The sequence below is a fragment of the Ictidomys tridecemlineatus genome, chromosome 1 (assembly GCF_052094955.1).
Source record: "Ictidomys tridecemlineatus isolate mIctTri1 chromosome 1, mIctTri1.hap1, whole genome shotgun sequence".
Classification (NCBI taxonomy): Eukaryota; Metazoa; Chordata; class Mammalia; order Rodentia; family Sciuridae; genus Ictidomys; species Ictidomys tridecemlineatus.
The window spans coordinates 9,428,112-9,446,761 of NC_135477.1; the positions used below are offsets into that span (position 1 = coordinate 9,428,112).

At 46.8% G+C, this 18,650-nt stretch overlaps 1 protein-coding gene and 1 long non-coding RNA gene across 6 annotated transcripts in view; one reads left to right on the forward strand and one right to left on the reverse strand.

Annotated features, from left to right (window-relative positions):
* The window catches only part of LOC144374982 (uncharacterized), a 262,307-nt gene extending 249,984 nt beyond the window's left edge, over positions 1-12,323 (forward strand). For all 5 annotated transcript variants that reach the window (XR_013434224.1, XR_013434266.1, XR_013434269.1 and 2 more), the window contains 2 exons: positions 10,882-11,086; positions 12,194-12,323. The gene's annotated coding sequence lies outside the window, so the exon portion shown is untranslated. The remainder of the gene's footprint in view (positions 1-10,881; positions 11,087-12,193) is intronic.
* Positions 12,324-17,221: 4,898 nt separating this feature from the next.
* The window catches only part of LOC120885535 (uncharacterized), an 8,152-nt gene continuing 6,723 nt past the window's right edge, over positions 17,222-18,650 (reverse strand). The window contains exon 3 of the long non-coding RNA XR_005728205.2: positions 17,222-18,650. This exon is cut by the window's right edge and continues 1,761 nt beyond it. This is a non-coding gene — a long non-coding RNA (uncharacterized LOC120885535).

The window sequence follows — 18,650 nt, forward strand, 5'->3', positions numbered from 1 at the left end:
GCGCTACTCTGGTATTGCCTGTTTTTTCAAAGTCTTAAATCTTCTGAGAAATATGTAGAAGAAGCTCTGCGAACCCTATCTGGAATCTGTTTTCAGTAAATCAGACAAAACTAGAAAGGACTGGATCGGGCTCCTTAGCTACGGAGCACGAAACAGAATTATTCTGTGAGACAGAGAAAAGCCAGTCAGGGTATATTTTTTCTTCAGGGCACTTAGCATTATTTATGGTCCCTGTATCTTGTCACTTCTCAGGTTATCTGGGAACTTTTAAGGCAAAAGTGCAGGCTGGTTAGTTTCCCTTCATCAAAGTAAGCATCGTGGCATCCTAAGGCTGGATTTTGCTGTCCTGGTAGATAAAGAGGTTATCATCATGTTAGTCTCACATCTAACCTTTAGAAGTTAAAAAAAAAATTAAAATTCCACATCCAAAGAGTTTCCCAGATCCCTTATCTTGGTTGGGTGTATGGAGGCCAGTGTTCAATTTGATCTTTTTAGGATTAAGACCAGGTTTGGGAACTTAAGCGGTTCTGTTCTTGTTTTTCCTCAAGTGTCTAACCCGTATCTCCCATGATGTTCTTAACTAGCACACTATCCTCAAGGGCAAGTAGAAAACCAGTGACTAATTCTGGCTTCTGCAAAGCTTTGAGGCAAAGAGTCCCCATGCTGGGGATCCCCCAGAACAGAGGAGGCACAGGCCTGGGAATCTTATTGCATGTCGTGAAGTTTCTGTTTCCCAAATATTAGCTGTATTGGGGTTGATTTCAAAGGTAAATGTCCAGCATTTGTGTGAGATAAGCGAGTTGGAACCTAAAAATGTAAAAAGAATCTATTGTGAGCTGCCCAAATCTAATGACTCACACCAGCCTTTCTGGGTAACCCAGGCTTGATGGAATACCTGTACTGACCAGAGTCTCAGGTGACACCTGGAGACGGTGCCACAAGTGGGCCATCTTATCACATGACCCACTTGCTTCCTGAAAACACAGACTGTGCAGAGGTGGCCTACAGGAGGACTACTTGGACAAGGCTTCCTGGCCAAGAACCTTTCCACCTTGGACCTGCCTCCCCTCTGCTCCAGTTTCAGAACCATGACTCAGGGGATTCTGAAAAAGTACTGATCCTATTGCTACTCCAACGAAGACCCAGACACAGTGTTGTCACTGCAGGGTTACAGCCCGGCTCCCTTCGGGAGAAACCCAAACCCCCACACCAGCCCCGGAGCCCTGGTGGTCTGGCGCTGCCCCACCCTGCAGCCTCAGCCTGGCCACGCCCCTCCCACTCAGCTGCGGACAGAGAGAGGTCCCTGCCGTTCCTGCCCCTGGCTGCCCTGCTGGCCCCATGCCTGCCACCCTTTCCTCCCTCTCTTCCTGGCCTCCACCTGATCTCTAAGCTCAGATATCAGCTCCTCCAAGGGGTCTCCCTAGCACTCCCCTAACTGAAATCTGAGCTTCAGCCCCTGCACCCACCCTCTCCCCTGGACTCCTGCATGGAACCATCTCAGTCAGCATTGAGTCCTCCGGCCCAGCATGGCCCTGCCCGGTGTGGATGCCCAGTCAATATTTGCTGAAGGGATCTAAGCACAGTTAGCAATCTTTTGCCAGGTGGAGATAGGGGACAGAAAAAAAAAATGGTTGAAGGCTAATTGTTTCCTTTTTAAAGAATTCTTTCTGGAAGCAGTATCATTGAAGAGAGAGAGTGTGAGTTTGTGTGTGTGTGTGTGTGTGTGTGTGTGTGTGTGTGTGTGTGTGTGTGTGTGAACGTCCTTCCGTGTCTGCCATTTTACCAAGGGTCTCTCTTGGCCTTTGGCTGTCAGGACTGAGAAGCCCTGGGAGTGGCGTCCTTGGATCTGGAGCAGTAGAAGCAACTGAATGGGTTTCCGGGTCCCTTCGTGATCTGAACTGTGCTTGTTTACAAATAGTGGTGAAGTATTTCCTCCTAGTTTTCTTTTTTCTTAGAACATCTTGTCTAGGGGAAGTGAGAGAAGAACTTGGAAAACGGTCCCTTAAACATTCATTAACTGCAAAATGGTGTTAAAGGAGAGTATATGTGCATAGAAACGCAGCTTAGTTATCGCACATATGGGATACATTTTACTTTTTACTTGAGTCGAAAAGTTTCTGAAGAAAAGAATCCCATAAATATACAAGCTGCTTTATTTTGTTACTCAGTTCAATTTAAAAGTGCTATGGGGAATTTAATATGAGAGACTTTGGCTTTTGAAGACCACACCTAGATTTTTATTATTGTTGGCATGTTTATTGAAACGTGCAGCACACATGATTGATTGATTTCCATGCTGTTTTGCTGAGCTCATGTTTAAATCTTGATCTCAGTTCAAGGCTGAGCTGTGACTTTGGAATCTTACTTAAAGACTTTCTACAATTTAAGGATAGGACCGTTTTTATTTTTGTGGTAGCAGAGTTGCCCCTGGAACTTTCTTTTTATGGGTGAAGTGTTAAAATGAGATGGTGCTGAGGTGCTCAAAATCCCACAGGGTTTTCTAGCAGACTCCATCTCGGAAGCCCCTTCCCTCTGTCTTGTCCGCACTGGCTCAGACCACATCGCAGTCCGACCTGTGTCCGGGTTGTGAACACAGGTGACTGTGGGGTAATGGTCATAGGTCAGGCTATGGAATCCCAAACATGGAACCAGGTCTTGGAGAATCTTAGTTTGGGTTTGGAAGCGTAGGCTTGGGTGAGATCTGCACGTGGCTCGCGCTTTCTTGTTTCTTTGCCAACATTGGAGCAAAATGTAGTTGAAGAGAAGATAAGAAGCCGGTTGGTTGAATGGAAAACATGTAACAAAAAGAGTATCTTTACCACTGAACCCTGATCCCTTTCACCAACTCTGACACCACCAGGGTCCTCGGGGAAGGGCCCTGGACTCACATCAAGTGAAGAAAGTGCTCCCGCAGAGATGGGTTGTAAGAATCCCCTTTATTGAACGAAGTGCTCTGTGGAAAGGGAGGAGGAAGGTAGAGCGACTGAGAACTTGGCTGCTGGCTTAATGCCCAGCAAGTCCCCTCTCTCTGTCTTGCAAACCACCCCCCAGGCTCCAGTATCCTGAGTCCGCTGGGATGCCAGCTCTCCTTCTTGTAGATCCTCAGGAGACTTCAAGCTTCTCTGAATTGTTGGTCGGGCCCCTTTGGTCTTCAGGCTGTTGGGAACTTGGGAATTTATGAGACAACACCTAATGCTGGGCAGCGTTAGGGAGGAAAGGAGCACAACTCATGCCCTCGGGAAGGTATTGATTCATTTTACACTGCTATAACAAAACACCTGAGGTTGGGTGACATGAAGAAAAGAGGCTTATTTAGCTCACGGTTTTGGAGGCAGAAAAATCCAAAAATCACAGTAACAACTCTCCTTGGCTCTGATGAGGGCCCCGGATCCGATGGAATCATGGTATATGCATGTGAGAGGGAGAGATCATATGTTAAGGCAGGAAGCCAGAGAGGGGAGAAGGGCCAGTTTCGCTCTTATACCACCCTCTCAGGAGAACCCGGGTTCCAGGAGAACCACCTCAACATCCTCCCAGAGCAATGTCCCCAGTGACCTCCCCGCTAGATCCCACCTCTTTGTTTCCCCCACCTCTCACAGTGCCACACTGGGCATCCAGCTTCTGGCACATGAGCCCTAAGGTGACACACAGAATCCACGTCCAGACCACAGGGGGAGGTTCCCCTGGGAGCAGTGTCCCCCCGAGCTGTTAGGTTCTGAGGAACAGCCACAGCTAGACAAAGTCCCTGTGTTCAGAACCACCTTGAGCATTTCTAAAGGAGGTGACCAACATTCTCCTCCCAGTGCCCACACTGCTTCCCCCGGGTGTCACCGTGCGTCTCTCTGCTTCTGTGGAACCACAGATGGAGTAGCTGACTCGCCGTCGTGGTCCACGTTAGCATGGGGGGTGCTCACCTTGGAGACCCCCAGGAAGGAGGAAGGGCAGGGGCCGCAGAGGGAAGCCTGGTGGATGCTCCCTTTCCCGTTCACAACTCGGGCTTTGAGGGGTCACTGAGAGACACTTGCCCTATTTTTAAAATTCTGATTCTCCCTCCCCTAACCCACCTGGTGTCACCCCCACCCCTCAGTGCCAGGTAAAGTGTACAGGATGTTGGCTCTGCCAGGGCAGGGAGCGTCCCCACCTCCGTCATTCCCGTGTCCCCATGTTTCTGGTGCCCACAGAGTCCTCTTTCCTATCCACATTTGTGAAATGGAATGAAGCATTTAGGAAGAGATGACAAGAGCGGGAAGCCCCAGCAGTAGTAGATGTTCCAAGAGGTGTAGAATGAGTGACTCCACCCAGCTGAAGGCGCTCAAGCACAGCTGTCTGGAAGGTTTTGAACTGGGGACCAACAGTGGGGCTGGGTTAAAAAGGAAGACAGAGGAGACGGGTTATGATTAGAACCTTGGCAGGAGATACGGAGGTGTGGTCCTAGCATTCTGGGTAGACCAGTTGGCCAGGAGGACAATGTAGAAAAACTACATCATTAATACGAAAAGTCAATTAAACTGAACTAAAAGTCTTTTATTTCTAGAATTTTTGTCATTTCCTTTTACATTTATGACTTTTCCCCACTCACCCATACTTTCAGAACTCTCAGTTTCAGTACCGAGGATTGAATCCAGGGGTGCTTAACCACTAAACCAAATCCCCAGCCCCCCTTTTTTTAAAATTTTTTATTTTAAGACAGGTCTCACTGAGTTGCTCAGGGCCTTGCTCAGTCACGGAGGCTGGCTTTGAACTCCTGATCCTCCTGCCACAGCCTCCTCAGCTGCTGTCATGATGGATATGTACCGCAGTGGCTGGCTCAATTTCTTACTAAGTTTCTCTTCCTGGAATTTTCTTTGGGTTTGAAACCTGTTGGTTTAATTTCCCTGGGTTGAATCTAAGGAGATACTTAGGTGGCATAGTCCCTGAAGTTGGGGTCTCCTGGTCTGATGTGGACTGGATTCGTGACATGTGGTTGAAATTGGGTGAGAAAAACAAAGTGTTTCAAATAGATAGAGCAAAACCAAAGTGAATCTGATTTTTATGCTTTCTTTTCTTTTTTTTTTTCCAAATGCATATTTACAAGGGAAAATCATGTTTTTCAAAAACGGAAATATCCTGAAGGAGGCTTGTCTGTTTGGCCAAGGAATGAAACATAATCTGAAGAAGGCTTAGCCCTCCAGAGTGTTTGCTCCTGCAGAACACAGTCAAGTTCTGAACACTTCTTAGGGGCCTAATGATAGAGCAAGTGCAATAATCAGCAGCACATTTCCTGCATTACTATGCAAATTGCGCCACCACCAAATTAATAGTTGTCATTTGTTGTGTTTCCTGGTTTCTCTTATCCCTTTCATTTTCATATCAGCCATTAAGAAAAAAGGCATACTTCTATTATCAGTCAACTTTTGACTAAGTGTATTTTACACTCTTTTGGGCCAAGCTCTAGTTCACTGACACTGACTTAGTGGAAAGAAATGATAGTACTATTAAAAAATAATTATGGACTTAAAATAGCAGACACATTCTTAATCACCATGGTTCTATTAGAGATGGGTTATGATTAGAACTTTACGCGAAACTGTGAATTATCTTCCCTCTATTGTTTAGAGGGCAGAGGGAGGATCCCACGTGGATCCTGAATGATATTTTTTTCTTTTAAAAATTATTTTTGGTTGGAGACATAATTTAAAGATAATTTTTGCTGTGGCATGCTCTAATAATCCAGTTTAATGTCTTGTAGTGATTTCCAAGGTAGGTGGGAAGGGTAAGCTACACATTAGAACCAACAAGGAGGTTTTTTTTTTTTTTTTCAATATACTCACTTTTCCTGGAAATTCTGACATATAATTTAAGAGGGAGATGATTCCCCTTACTCCTTATAAGTACGCGTAACTTCTATTAATGGGTTATAAAATGTTTTTAGTTTTCTTGGGCAAATACAAGGGTTGAGAACTATTGGCTTGAATAAATTTTATAGCCAAACCAAATAGACCACTCTTGCTTAACTCTTCCAGCTCATAGGATAAGACTAGCTACTGATTTTATTCCATATTTTTGTTGATTCATTATAGTTGTACATGATGGTGGACTTTGTTGTTACGTATTCATTCGTGCATAGGACATAACTTTTCATCGTGTGCTCAGTGCTTACACATGTTGTGTCAGGTCCAAGTGTTGTTGACAAGGTGGAGGCCAAGCAGAATGTACTGCATCCAGGTCTACTACAGAGATTTATGTCCTAGCTCTTCTGGATCCCAGGCTAAATCAGAAAGGCCACTGTCAATTCAGGCAACTGGGGCATGGTCCTGTAATGCAAATTCTAGTCCTCCAACCAGAAGCCTTGAGACCTCAGAAGAGTGACTGTGTCAGTCCAAGTGTTAAGGCTGGAAGAGAACCAAGATTCAGCTCAGGGCAGGAGAACAGGGGGACTTCCTCTCACTCACAGAGGGGTCAGCTTTTGGGATCTATTTAGACCTTCAAGGACTGGTTGAGAACCAGCCTCCTGAGGGAGGGCAATCTGCTTTACTAGATCTTCCAATTCAAATGTTAATCTCTTCCAAAAACAAATTCTCGGACACATCTAAAGTAATGCTTGACCTAAATAGCTGGGCACCCTGTAGCCCAGTCAAACTGGCACAAAAAATTAACCATGATTCCAACAGTGGAGAGCAAGGCTGTGTGATGACAGCCCATGTCCTTGGTGCTTCTAGATCTAGCCCAGGTCTCACTTCCTACCTCTGCTCTTTTCAATTATATGAGCCAATAACCCCCAGGTTCTTCATTTTGGGGGGAGGAGGAACTAGTTCTCGTTAGTGGGAACTCTTTGCAATGCAAGTCCTCGAGTGTTCACAGAGTTGTGGTGAAGCAGGGTGCTGATCCCACACCCGCTGCACCCAATCACTCAGAAACCTGGAAAGGTGCAGTTGCTGGTCCCCCAGGTTGCGTGTCCCTGCTGAGGGTGGGATAAACTGGGTGGCCCACTCAACAAGCACATTGTATCTGGGCCTCTCACAGAACAGGATAACTATGTATTGTGAAGATGAGATGCTTTCAATGTATTTGCAATCTTTCAGTGATTTACAATTTCTACATAGGTCTTCTGTTGTTGTTTATGTTGATTAAAAGTACTTGGTGAAGCAAAATAGCCCAGTGGTCCACACCATTTAAAAGTTAATCTGCAGGCGGAGTTGTGGCTCAGTGGCATGTGTGAGGCACTGGGTTTGATCCCTGGCACCACGTACAAAATAAATAAAATAAAGGTATCGTGTCCATCTATTATTAAAAAATATTTTTTAAAAAAAGTCGATCTGCTATTTTCTGCTGAGATATTTGGAATACATTCTCAATGGAAAAAAAAAGGGTCTTGAGTACCTCCTTATCTCTTCCTTATCGTAGGGGTCTTCTTTCAGGTGACTCTACCTGTAATCCATTGCACATGTGTTTTTTTATGATATGGAAATGAGACTAAAAAGACATGAATTCTAATAACTTCCCAAGGAGGTTTGTGTTTCTTTATTTATGTGTCCGTGAGGGCTAGTTCTAGATTCATGCAGAAGTGCTGATTTCTAAAAATAAGAGGACCCTCCCGCAAGCAATTACTGCAGAAATCCAACTCATCCTAAAACAACACACCTCGTTTCTGGCCAGAAGCCTCTCTTTGTGCTATAAAAAGCCAATCTTGCACTCTGCTGCTATTCATGGGACGCTGAGCCCTGTGCATCCCTGCGGTACCTGCCTAATGGTGTTAGAACATAAGAACTAAAGCAATCAGGACTTGCAAACTATGTCTCGGGATCTATTGTCCATAAAATGGGACAATTGATATTTTGATATGTTCTATATTTTGAGGGTGGGGGTAATTTCGAGAATAAACTGATCTAAAAGATAGAGAAAATTACATTAAAATGCTTCCAGAGTTAAATATTGTTCTCTGTAACATGGAGTGGAGGGTTCTAATGGGATAAGTGAACAGGAGCTTTTTAAATTAAAAGCATCTTAGGAGATCAGTAGGAGGAAGTCTCTCGGCAGTGCTGGTAGGGGACCAGGCATTCTCCATCTTTCCCCATCCCATTGAAGATGAAGCTCACAACCCATGGAGAGGCCCAGATTCCCCAAACCTCTGCATCCGAAATTTTCTGGGAACTAGAGCCCTCTCTGAATGTGTTGCCCTAACTAGGAATAAGACGTTATCAATTGTGGCTCCCTCTGGCTTGAGGTGTGTGTGTGGGGGGGGACAGGAGAAGATGGAGAAGGTAGGTGATCCCCACTCCCAACACTTCACGCATCTACTCCTTCCTCCCTCGTAAAGCAGATGGTAATGCACAGGAGAGAAATTGGGTTCTAAGAGGCCAACCTGAAGTCTATCCTTATTTCTTTGTCTTTTAAACTTTAATGACATAGCTGCTTAAATTCTTACTGGCAAAAAATTACTTGAGGTGTGAATCACAAATGAATTTGACTCAGCAGTACGTGATCACACTGCAGATGAGAATTGCTGGTGTCGGGTACCAAGCAGACTGGAGGTTGGGCTCCCAGGTCTAAAGACATCTGAGAAACTGCTCTGGGGGTTCAAAGTGAACCTCGGTTTCCTTCCATAAAATGGAAGACATATTGGGATTAGAGGAGATACATGGATGCACATAGCCTTCAGAGGCTCACTAACTGCGAGCTAATCTTACCTTAAGAGATTTAGCAACAGTCTTCCGGGATTTGCAACTTCAAAGCATTACTGAGCACCCAGTTTGTCTGCTGCTATATCCTGCCCCAGTGTCCTGGGCCTGGTGCTGCCCTCCTGGAGCTACCCGCAACTCCACTGTGGCTGTGGGCAGATAAGATCCACACGTACGAGGCAGAGAAAGTTCCATGGGAGCGGGAATGGTAGGAGGGGTAGCCAGAGTTCGCCTTGAGCCCAAATGGATACTGTTGTGCCGCTCAGAAGCCTGGCCACCGTCCCTGCCCCTCTACACTAACACACTTAGGCAGAGAGAGTCTTTTTATAGTTGTTTTTATTTTGTGGGTTTTCGGGGGTAAGTCAGCTTTGGTGGTTGGGAACATGAAGCCATTCTTTGGTGCCCCACCAGGGTACAGAAAGAAACCTAAAAGAGTGTGAAATTCAGTGATCACAAAGAAGTGGAGCTGTGAGCCCTGCGACCCTCTGTGAAATCCGCACGTTCCCTGGCTAGGTATAATCCTTTATTGCACCAACAAACAAATGATACCAGCAGCAGCAGTGTAGACAGAAGGCCAGGCCCGTGGGCTCCGCGGCAGGAGGGCTGCTGGGAGTGCCGGCTCCTTTCTTCCTGTAGCCATCTTTGCACAATGCAGTGAGTGGCTCAAGGGCTCTCCTCCTGGGGCTGCCTGCCCACTGCTCGGTGGTGTTTTCTGGCCTCTATTGTCTGGCTGGGCTTGGCCCCTGACCTGGACCCTGAGCTGCCTAGAGCTGACTTGTTGAGGGGTTGCTTCCTGTGGGGACTGTGTACACCCAGCCGCACCCCCGTCCTTTGTCCTACACTGCAGTTGAGCAGTGTGGCCCAGGAGGCTGGAGGAGACCCGGCTCCCAGCTCCCAGCAAACCCTGCGTGGTAGAAAAGTCTGGGACAATGGCTTGCTGGGAGCAGCGGTCGGAGGGGTGGTTGCCAGCAGCGTCTGGTCTGGAGTTAATGACAGTGTGTGAGCCCTTCATTCAGGATCCGTGTGATTAATGAGCCAACCCAACACAATTGGACAGTCTCAGGCCTGAAACTGGGTCAGAGCAGGCCCGTAGGTAGACAGGCTTTGTTACAGTTTGGGGACAAATAAAGGCTTGGCTGTGAGACAGCACAGGGCCTTCTCACTTAGCCACCAAAGAAACCCGACTTGCATTGTTTTAGAACCAAAGTTTAAAGACAATATGCTCGAGGCTTTCAGTAAGTTATTTGACTCAATGTAGAAAGTAGGTGTTTCTATTTCCATCTTCCGTTGAAATGGACACCCGGAGGTTTAGAAACTTGCTTGAGGCCATTGCATTAATTAGCCTGGTGGAAGAACCAGGAGGTAAATCCTACCTTGCTAGACTAATACCATTTTCATGTTCCCTTCTAGAATGATCCTCTGAGGTCAGAGGCCACATTGTTGTTTTCACTGTGACCTCTGTGTGTATTGCCGTATCAATTCTCCATAAATATTCATGGAGGAGACAAAAAAAAAAAAAAAACAGTGCTCATAGGCATGATCTTGTGCCAAGTCTAGTAAAGGCCTTGTGGAGGGAAGATGCTAGAATCCAATAGAGAAAGTGTCCACTATCAATTATTGATCCTCTACCTGGGGAAGTGGCATGTTGGGAGCTACAGAGCAAGATAAACAGAGGGCCTTATTGCAAAAGCCCAGGAGGCTGTGTTCACAGTGAAGATGCGTGGAATGAAGGTGGAGAAGGAGGGTCCCCACAGCAGAACTCTGAACTCTCCAACCTGCAAAATCAGAGCATCGCTCTATTTATTGATTTTTTTCTCTGGTTTAGCTGTTGGTAAGGTATCATTTGAAGAGAAGGTGTTAGATTTAAAATGTCATCAACCTTCTCGTTAGTTGGATGTGGAAGCTGAGGTCCTGCTGATTTTTAGTGACCCCCTTGATATTGGCTCACCATCACCCAATGGTTAGTGGCAGATCCAGCACTACGCCCAGAGCATAGAGAAGGGTCCGTGGACTCCTGCATTCTGTCCTTCCTTTGAGAGCACTGAATTACAAGGTCTCCTCATGACTGAGCATGGATGAGAAAGATCCTTCTCAGGCATCACAGGGCTTGAGAAAACTCACTCTGCTTGGATCACAGTAGTCGTTCACCAAAGCACGGATGATTTACTCCATACCAGGTCTGTCCAAGGTCACTTCCAAACCACATTTCATTTAATCCTTGCAGAAATCCTGTCTGAGAAGCAACGCTATTATCGCCACTTTGCAAAGGAGGAAGACTAATTCTCATTGACTGGCTGTGGTTGACCCAAGGAAGATTCTGCATGGGGAGACTCCGGCTCCTGCTAAGAGCTGTTTATCCCTAGACATATCCCAAACCCAACAGTATTGCTGCCATCTTAGTGGCACATTTCACATTTCTTCCAGTTACGGTACGTGTGTGTGTGTGTGTGTGTGTGGGTGGGTGGGTGTGTGGGTGGGTGTGTGGTGCTGGGGATCAAACCCAGGGCTTTGTGCATGCAAGGCAAGCACTCTACCAACTGAGCTATATCCCTAGCCCACAGTACATGTTTTTTAATCTAGGGAGACATGCTTGAAAGAGGGTAGACCAAGAGATCCTGTTTATTATTTAGGCAACAGTTTCAGTGATGAGTTTCATATGAACCTTATCAGTGTCAAACCAGAGTTTACTAACACTTTACTAACTTATAAACAGGCTCCCACACACTTATTCCGTGCTTAAACAAAGAAACCCATGTAAACATTTCAAAACATTTCTGGTGGGCAATTAATTTCTTTCCTTTGGGAAAATATTTGATTGATGATAATAATGAGGCAATGCATATTTTGGAGATAAATAGTATTAAAATGGGTAGCTTTGGTATCGTTCAGGAATGTTGGGTGCTTACAAAGTATCATCAAATTTCTGCATGCTGAGAGATCCATTTTTCAATGTGCTTAGGAATTTGAGATGGAAGAAGAGGGATCAGGCATGAGATTTTTTTTGGGGGGGGTGTGCAATTTGGAAATTCTGGGGAACTGAAGACTTTCTGGATTGTTCTTTGTTTCTTCCAAGTGGCATGCTGAACTTCTAAGAACCCTCTCTACAGCTAATCTAGATCTCTTCCTTGCTCTTTCCATCCTGTTTATCTTTTCTCCTGCCTCTCCCTTTCTGTGAGTCAGGTAGAGAGGTCTGGTGGCCAGCGTGGGCCAGGAGAGCGTATTTACGTGGCTTTGACTCCACATGCTCATAGGTGTCCATCTCAGAATCTTCAAAGGTGCCCCTCTCAGACAGAAGCCCTGTGTCATTGTGCCTTATGACACTCTCCAGCTACATAATGACAGCACCATTCCTTGGTGGAAGGCCAGATTGTGTTTTTGCCTCGGTGGTTCAACGATGATACGAACAAGTCCCAATCTAGACTGCTGACTTCAACGGAGCGTTGTCTGTTTTCAAAACCTTCCTCCCTGGGCTCATGGAAGGAGCCCTTGGAAAGCCATTAAGACACTTACTGATTCCCTCTTTATTCCTGGTACAGAGAAGGAAGCAGAGCAAGGAGCTGGAGCATGATTTGCTGAACTCTTTCCCTCTGTGCTGGCCACCGAGGCTCCAGCGGCCGGGGATGCCCTGCCGGCTCTGTCCAGGACACGGCACAGACACGGCACAGGTGGTGCTCGGAGCCTGCACGTCTGTCTAGGGGGATTCCTCGACTGGATGGGAGTTGCCTTCTGAGGTTCCTGTCCTTACTGTGAAATTTTATGTTCAAAGTCAACTTTGGTATCTTACTGAAGGGGGCTTCCCGAGTCTGTTTTCAGATTTACACTCAAAGGTCCGGGTGCAAATTTGTCTCTATGTCTTATTTGCTGAGCAACCTTTATTAGACACATCGTGTAACCTTCTTGAACCCGAGTTCTGAACACCTGAAGGTGGACGGGGGTATGGTTGTCCACAGCTCAGTCTATTTTATGACAGTTTCACGGTGTTTTAAGGTCAAAGTAAGACAGTGTTGAGAAGTGTGGTCCTGCCCTGTACACAGGGAAGGCAGCGTCACCGCTTTATCAGTCTTCCAAAGTACAAAGCTGCTCTCGTGCCCTGGGGCTAGGCTGTGTGTGTGTGTGTGTGTGTGTGTGTGTGTGTGTGTGTAGTGCTGGGTGGTCCCAGGGCTGGTGCAGTGGTGCCTCACTTCTGTCTATGTTGGTGGCTATGGCACTTCACTGGATAGAAGCGACTTTCTGAACTCAGTGACCAACTGTCTACCCTGAACCGTGCTGGTGCAGAGGAGCCTCGCTTTCCCACACACAAGCTCTGCGTCCTCTTCCATTAGTAAAGCCCCCGAATATCCACCTCATTTGTCGGAAGGTTTATAAAGGGATGCCTAAGGAAACATGCAGGGTCAGGAGGACCACCCAGAGGCGCCTGGCGGTGGCAGCTCTGAGCCTCGACCCTCTCTCCTCTGGGTGGACGATCCACTTCCGCCAGCTGCTCCCAGCCTGTCCTGTCACTGTGGATTCCAGTCCCCGGGAATCCATCCCAAAGTCCATTTCTTAGTCAGCAGGAGGCCAAGCAGCATTGGAGACTTGGGTTAAGATCTCTCCTGCAGGAGGAGTCCCTTCCATGCTCATCCCACTCACGTCCATTAAGTTAACCGTTTGCTATGGGGAAAAGAAGAATCATGGCCTTCTACTTTTCACACGGTTTTTAGTGGAATATTCTTGGTATTACACAGAGATTCGCAATCACTTGGTTCTTTAGCTCTTTCTTCTCTCCCTTTCTCCTTGCCCTCTTTCTGCCTCCCTTGTTCTTTTCTGCGGGGCTTTTGGACCAACTCCTGACTTTCTTCGGGGAAGGCATCCTCCTGGGGAGGGGCTGAGGCCGGGCCTGTGGGTGCAGCAGGCTCTCTCTTTGCCCAGGCTGGGCAAGGTCAGGTGGCTGCCCATCCTGGAGCAGGTGAGGACGTGTGGGCTGGAATGTCAGGTTGGGACCCTTCCCTTCACCAGCCTGGCCCCCTGTACACAGGGAGAGACCCTCTCTCTGCCCTGGAGCCCCGTCCCTCCAAACAGTTACAGCTTATCTTTAAGAAGATTAGAGAACCTCTGGCTCTCCTTCCATGCCAAAAGGCCTGGCAGATCAAAGGCGATGTGGCTTCGCATAGCCGGTGGCTTATCTCTTGCCTGTCCTAAGACCACTGACCTCTCAATTAGGGTTTTAACAACAATTTCTCTTTGGGGGAGGAAATGCTCACTGGCTGGAGGACAGTTTACACTCCCAGACCTCTGGCTCTGACCCCGCTGGCTGGGCGGCCTGTCCTGACAGCTCACCACGCAATTAGGCGACGGCTTTTGGTTCCCTGACAAAGGAAAAATGTTATTTTGACCGAAAATATCTCCAAGTGCCCTGGAGCATTCTATTTTTCATATATAATGAGGTGATGGTGGAGTTTGTTAGATGAATGTGACTTTATCAGGCTTTGACGCTAATGCTCCTCTCCAATCCAGAGCCCGGTGGTCCATCAGGGAGACGCTGCTGGTCCAGAGCACTGAGTGACAGATGGGTCCCCCTGCATTCCTTTGCTTTCTCTGGGAGACCCGCCCTCGGCCCCTGGAGTTTCACTCCAAACATGGTCTGCTGGTTTACCCGGTTCAAGTTGATGAAACTCACACTGAATGTTAAAGAAAATTATTTTGCAACCCAGCACCGACAAATTTTCTAAAAGATGTAGGATTTTCAGACAGTAGAAGACGAATATATACCACTTTTTTAAACAAGCAGATAGATTCCTTTTGTTAAAGGACTGTGCCAGTTACCCTGGATACCATAGACATATATAACACTTCTGTCTCTCCCCTTGAGAAGCTTACACCGTAATTAGGGGAGAGAAACCCAAGGAGGCTGAGTAATGAAGTGCTAAGACCATTGCAGTAGAGGGGAGCTTAAGCTTGGGGTCACACAGACCTGGGTTTGAGTCTCAGCTTTGCTCATTATTATCTGTGCACCCTTGGGAAATTTACTGAACTTCCCAAGACCCAGTTTCTTTGTCAGTAAAACCGGGAGAAGCATGCTTAAACTATGTCACAGGGCTGTTGCAGGATCGAATGACAAAGTTTTCGAGTGTGTGGCCTATGGAAGACACACTTGATAACTGTGATTGCTTTGCTCTTATTGTATAAGTTCAGAAAAGTTTGTAATAAAGGAATTTGCTGAAAGACAGGCAGCCAGGGGGCCCTTCTCACAACAGACCTAGACAGGAGCAGGAGCCGGGCGCTGAAGGGATAGCTGGTATACCCCCTCTGGAGCCCCATGCTGCCCTCTGGTCTTACGCCCACTATCCTCCTCATTCATGTCTTATCTGCCTGCAAGACTGGCTGGGAAACCACTGCGAGAGCCACAAAGTTAGTTTGCTGGATCTGTTACAGGCGAGGGTCAGTTGTCATTTCCATCATAAAAGCCATGCTTCATGGATCTAGAGCTTGGAATTTAAAATGACATGGGGCTTAAACTCTACTTAACGCTTTTGATTTAAAACCTATTCAGAGAACAAGAGTTCTTAAGTCCACATGGCAGATAATACCATTGCAGGCTCGTGGTATAAGTTACCTTTGAAAACGAGTTCTGTGTTTGGCTTTGCAATGACAAATAACTTTAAATAAAGAGTCACAAAAAAAAATCAACACTTGTAAAAAGCAAATAATAAGCCACATTTGTGTTCTCCACGGAGGAATGAAAGGCACCTCGGGAGGCTTCATTTTCATACATTTTAACGGTGACATTCCAAAGTGGCTCCTTTAGAAGAGGGCAGATGAAGCAGGGGAAGGAGAAACATTTTTTTACTATTTTCTTGCTCTCTAGAGGTGTATATTTAATTCATTTATATTTTACATGGAATTTTATTTTAAAAATAAAATGCATTATGTACAATATTAGGAAGTAGTCTGTCTTTTGGCTTATGCATCAAAGACGTACTACAACTAGACATGCCTCTGTGAGCAGACGGATCCTTATGCATTGTATTTAAAAAGAACTATCAGTATTCCAGAGAAAGTATCTGATGGACAGGACCAGGAGGAGCATTAGGTTTTTGTTTAAAAAGAGGATCCTTCTGATTTCGACTTTGAGACATGGACTTGCTCAGGGAATTTTCCAGGGGAGAGTGGAGAGAGTTTGAGAACCCTCCAGGAAGTGCTCATGATCCCACTGAAAATAAAAAGGTCCCTGGCTGCAGACCCTTCTGTGTGGTGGTCACGGGAAGGGGGTGGGGGAAGAAAAGGGGCTTCACCTTCACTTACTCTTGGACTCGAGACCCTCCCGTCGCCTTTTGATTCTCATTTTCAGTGACTTATTTTCTTAGTCTGGACCAAGGGTCTATGAAAAGCATCAATAGGCTCAGGCAGAGCGGTTCGGGGAGTTTGGTTTCCCGGTTCCACTGGTGAGCTGGCTGAATGGACTCATGCTGGTGGCCAGGGACCCAACTGCTCATGGTCCCTGGGAGTAGTGACAGTGAAGGTGTCCAGTTCATCTCTGAGGGGAACTGAAAAATAAGGAGCCCCTCCTGCTGGACTCCAGAAGTGGAGGCCGTGGCTCCGCTCCTTGGCCCTGGCCCGGCCCTAAAGTTCGCTTTGACCCTAATAATGTGGCCGAAGTTGTCTAAGTTCTGGAGTCCAGACCTCAGGGGGCTGTGCACCTCTTGCACGTGTTATCTTGAAGTGTCCCATCTACCATGCTAGGGAACTTTGGCCGGATTAATAAATGATAAGAGACCGCAGGAAGAGAAGGGCCAAGTGGACAGGCAGCACAAGGCTGCAGGAATGTAAGCAAGTCGCTTTAGGGCCTCCAACCCTCTCTGAGCCACTGGCTATCTGCAGCCACCTGCAACAGAGAGCCCAGCAAGGCCAGTGGAGCTTCCTAACCAACCACAGAGTCGTGAGAAACAGTGACACATGGTTTCAAGTCAGCGGTCATTGGGCCAAATCTGACGTGGCACAAATTTTGTAAATAAAGTTTTATTGGGACCCTAGCACCACGAGTAGAACATGACCAGTGAGACAGTGAGGAGCTCTAAGCTAAGGCCTCATGAGAGCTGGCCTCTTGGAAGACTACTGACCCCTGTGAGAAAGCCCACCCTGGATCCCGGATGATGACAATGAATGGAGAGTGGCCAGGGTCATCTTGGACCCTCCAGCCCCAGCAGAGGGGCCAGCTGCCCAGGGCCGCATGAGCAAGCCCAGGGTAGATAGGCAACACCAGCCCGTCAACAGCAACCCTGAGAAACAGTGAATGGGCTTGAAGCAACTGAATTTTGGGGTGTTTCTTATACAGCAATAAATAACTGATCACCTTCCAACCAATTATTTTTCCATTCATGTCCAACTGATGGAAATTCAAGAGTCACAGCAAGCTTCATCTTGCCACCTCTGGAAAGGTAGCAATTACACACAGACTTCATCGGGACCCCTTCCTTCTGTTAAAATCCACTGCAGTCACAGGCACTCTACCAACCTGAATGTCAATTCAGGATCCTAAGAACATGGGTGGATTCAACAGCTAAACAGAACAGTTCTCAACTCACAGGCCATGTCATTTGTTTATTCTTATTAATAAGTACATGCATGTGTAGTCTTTAAAAATGACTCCAGGGACTTCTCTTCCAAATTAGTAGCCAGAATTTCCCTCCTAGAACTACCTGGGGCAACCTGGAGAGGCATATTCGATTCAGGAAATGTTGGTTGGCTGCCCTAACGGAGAAAAAGCATTCGTCAGCTGTGACAACACTGCCACCACAGTGAAGGCACAGAGGAATCTGAGATCATTGTTTGAAAGTGTGGCCGACTGCAATGCTTGCTACTAGAAAATTAAAATAGAGCTTGAAATCCGAACAAAAGTCTCCATGAGTGAATAGAGCTTTCTTCCTCTCATTGAAAAAAAAAAAAAATTCATCAGGGCAGTGATGAATTTCCTTGTCACTACTTTCTAGCAGAATGAGGGCAAATGGAAGCTACAGGAATGTAGCTGGGGGTTTCTTGTGTTCACTGGCATCCTGCCCACACTGGAACTTGCTCGAGTTATTTTGGTTGGTGCCTCCATTTCTTTGTGTAAGAAGACACAGCTCCCGGCCCCCGGGGCTTGGCGTCTGGAGCTGTGGCTGTTCTTACGATGGGGGAGTGACTGATAACTCCAGGATTAAATGCCATTGCAAAGATTCCCCTGGTGTTACTCATTCTTCCTCACCAGGACTCAACGTGCAACTCTGCTACTCGCTGTGGGATTTTGCGTAGGTTATATAATCTCTTGGAGTTTCAGTGTCTCATCTATGGGGAGGGAAAAAAAAAAAAGAATCCCTGCTCCTTCTAGGATGGATTTGAAAGTCAGAGGTAATCTGGATGGAATATCAGTGGTGTAATAGTACTGCTGTAGGGTTTTTATGAGGACCTAACCAGTTAATATTTGGAAAGTTCTTAGAACTTGGCTTGCACACGGTTCAAGTTTGTTAAATAAAATAACAAAAATCCAGACTGTCGTCATCCATCAATTGTAGACCCTGAGGGTTATCTTCAGTTGTGTTCCTGAAGCGCATGGTTAAAAATCCCATCACTCCTGACCACGGTCAGTGGTCACAGTGCAGCTGTGCCCTGGTAGCCACACAGCCCACGTCATCCATGCCTGGGGTGTGCACAAGCCTGCACCCTGTGTGGCCCAGGGAGCATATGAGCAGTTAAGGAGAAGGACAGAGGAACAGACAGTGGCCTGGGTCGCCTCCTGGCCTCTGCTGTAAGGTGGGTTTTTCCTGCTCAGCGCCCATCCTGCTTTCTTCCATTTATCCTGGGGAGCTGGCCACCACGGGGATGGGGTGTTGGTGAGACAGCCCTTCCATGTGTCCTCCCTGATAGAATCAAGAGGTGAGCATGTGGACCAGGTAGAAGCTCCCTCTCCTGTGGGATCGGAATCTGCAGCCAAGTGACACATCCAGAACGTTCACTGGTTCTGAAACTATTGACTGCTCC